Source organism: Odontomachus brunneus, unplaced genomic scaffold, assembly GCF_010583005.1.
Source record: "Odontomachus brunneus isolate Ranch 3 - 2012 unplaced genomic scaffold, Obru_v1 Obru_scaffold_064, whole genome shotgun sequence".
NCBI classification, from domain to species: Eukaryota; Metazoa; Arthropoda; class Insecta; order Hymenoptera; family Formicidae; genus Odontomachus; species Odontomachus brunneus.
The window spans coordinates 996,337-999,863 of record NW_022639514.1 but is presented as its reverse complement, the minus strand read 5'-3'; positions in this window follow the sequence as shown (position 1 = coordinate 999,863).

Here is a 3,527-nt window from a genome sequence, read left to right as displayed (position 1 = left end):
GGATTGGGTCTTCTTACGGGACACATCACACTGAGGAGCCATCTAAACAAACTTGGGCTTACGGAACAAAGTGACTGCCGCCTATGTGGTGAGGAGAGAGAGGACAGCGCCCACATTTTATGACGGTGTCCTGTACTCACATGCAAAAGGTATAGATCCTGGGGTTGCATGTTCATGGAGCCTGAGGATCTAAACGGAAAAAGGATTAGCAGCTTGATTGACCTGGCGTCAGATAATAGGCTGGGTTTATTAGCGCAATCCTAAAAAAATAGCGGGAGGTCACAATGGAACTTCTAGATCTAGGTGACGCAAGGGCATTAAAGTGCCCACTTGCTCCACTACTACTACTACTACTATGTCATTAAATCCGATTTAACCGTCATGCAATAAGTATTGAAGGCAGCAGCATCGAGTAAAATATTAGTCTCGCTATGTAAATAACTTTTACAGAATTTTTTTGATGGTTTATTTAAAAATATATCATGCTTCGATTTTGATAAAACTTAATACAATCTGAACGGGACGATCGACCAAATTAATTCGCACATGTAAAAGTACAGTATTTTATTAACATGATAGAAAAATGTCATTATCTGCTGTTTTATTGCAGTAATTTTCTATACATTCCTTGGTAGAAAATTAATTTCGAATTATCGTACCAGTCTTTCTTACATTATTTATACGCTAAACGGTTTCGTCTATATTTTGCGGCTTAAAAGGCGAACAAACTATAATATTTTTCTTCCTTAAACTTTAAATAGACAATACAAAGCGCTTTTTATCAAGTAAGGAATTGGCGTAGTGTCTAAGGCGACGGACGATTATCCAAAAGATGTCTTCAGTTCAAGTTCGAATCTCACTAGAGAAAATATTAAAAATTATGAAAAAATAATGTAGAAAAATTTTTTTTGTCATAGTATTTTATGAGTATTTATGAGAAAGCGCTTATTCTATGAGTAATTATAAAAAATTATGAGAAAATTTAATTAAAGAACCTACGAAACGACAGAATCTGCGCGCAATCTGCAGCCAATCTGCCGTCATAGTCTGTCGACAGGCTCTGCGCGCAATCTGCCGCCAGTCTGTCGCCAGAGTCTGTTCGCAGACCCTGTCAACAGTCTGGCGGCAGATTGGGGACGCAGATGTCTATGGATCTATCGACAGATCCTGCTCGGATTCGACAGATCCTGTCGACAGTCTGACGTCAGTCTGCACGCAGATTGCTTACTGGGTATTAACGGTTATTATATATGAATTTTTTTGATAATTGTTTCCATGTATATTAAATTCCTTTTGTAGTACTATAAAATCTGTACATAGCTCTTTATATAAACGCCTTTTCCTTACACTATTTAGATTGAACATCGATAGGGCCCTATACTTCTCCTCTTATTAATTGACCTACAAAACTCTTGTATACCAATTTTTGTAAAAAAATTTACAGAAAACCCCAAATTTTCTCAAAACTTTGATCCACCATATTGAATCCGCCATTTTTAAAGTAAACTATGAAAATCTAATGACGGATTTGTAATCAGAGACCCGGAAAAACCCCTGTATACTAATTTTCATGAAAAACTGATAGATAGAAAAATGTCTGTAAGGATTAATTTTGTTTATTTATATAAACAAATTGACAATAAAGAAAAATCCCACATTGCCCAATACTCCAGAACATATTACTAAGGTAAAATTATGAAAAAAAGTAGAGAAATCGAGCATTAAATATTGAAAAAATTTCTTAGAAATAGATGATACTCTAAGAATACCATCATGCAGCAAAGGGTTAAAACGGAAATCAAAATTCTTAATAGATTGTGTTTCCACTAACAAGGAGATAACGTCAACTGCAAAATCGATTTTCGAACAAAGTACAGTGTGTTCTATAGCCGTAATATAGAGTATCAAAACCCTAAAAGGGGGCGATTACGGTAACCGGGGCCCCTCAAAATGACAGTGTTTTCGGAAGTATTTTTAACGAGGAACACGAGAAAAATAATAAAAAAATTCCATGATCAATATTAATACGGAAAAATAGGGTAATTATGCATTTTAATGGAGCAACCTCCAACGACCTTGATCTTGATATGTTATAGAAGTCACTCTCCTGAGTAACCCTCAAAAAGTTTGAGGCGGCGCTCGTTGTTTCTTAAAAAATTATTAACAAAAGAAGTTGCATAAAATGAATGTAATTTTTGGGCACCGTATATATAAAAACAACGAATTTCAATGCTAAAAAGATACTTGCTACACACATATACACACACACACACTGCTCGCCAGCAAGCGAAAAATATCGAATGTTGAGCGAGGGGCTGCGCCCCCGCACCCTCTCTAAAAACTAACCTAACCCAACCTATCGTCACATTACTTGTCAATTATTGTTTATTAAAGTGTCCATTGTTTATTAAATTTTTTTCTTAATAATTTTTTAATAAACAATGGCTGACGGTTAATATGACAATAGGTTGGATTAGGTTAATTTTCAAGGGAGGTGCGAGGGGCGCAGCCTTCCGCTCGTCGTTCAATATTTTTCTCGTGTTACAAATGTTAAAAATGTTAAAAATATTCTTAATTTGTTAATAATTTTTTAAGAAACAACGAGCGCCGCCTAAAACTTTTTGAGGGTTACTCAGGAAGGTGACCTCTATATGTCAAGATCAAGGTCATTGGAGGTTGCTCCGTTAAAATGCATAATTACCAAAAATAGTATTAGGACTTTGAATAAGTTCTCGCTGTTTTTCAACAGATGGCGTTACCAGAACTGTGTGCATGTAGTTTAAGATGGTAACGCAACTATAAGGAAGTACTATAAGCAAACTTGAAATTCAGTGTATGTCATTTCGCCGAAGTGTAAACAACTTTTTTTCATAGTGTTAAACATGTCAAGTTTCGTGCCAAAAAAAAGAGTATTTGCGGGAAATTTTACTGCACTACTTCATTCAAAAAAAATCTACAGTTGAAGCACACAAAATTCTTGTTGAGACTTAAGGCGACCATGCTCTGTCGGAAACAACATGCAGAGATTGGTTTAGACGCTTCAAAAATAATGATTTTGATGTTGAAGATAAAGAACGCTCTAGCGCACCGAAAAAGTTTGAAGACGAAGAATTGGAGGAATTACTTCAAGAAGACTCATGTCAGACGCTAGCTAAACTTGCAGAATCATTAGGAGTTGATCACACAACAGTTTCATTTCAACAGAAACGTTTGAAAATATTAGGAATGATTCAAAAACAAGGACATTGGGTGCCGTACGAGTTGACGCCGAGAGACGTCGAACGGCGTCTTTTCACGTGTGAACAGCTGCTTCGATGGCAGAAAAGGAAAGGTTTTTTGTATCGTATCGTGACTGGCGATGAAAAGTGGATACACTACGATAACCCTAAACGTATAAGATCGTGGGGTAAGCCCGGCCATGCATCAACATCGTCGGCAAAGCCGAATATCCATGGTTCTGCTCTGCATTTGATGGGATTAGCTGGGTTTATTATGAGCTGCTCAAACCAAACGAAACCATCACAGAA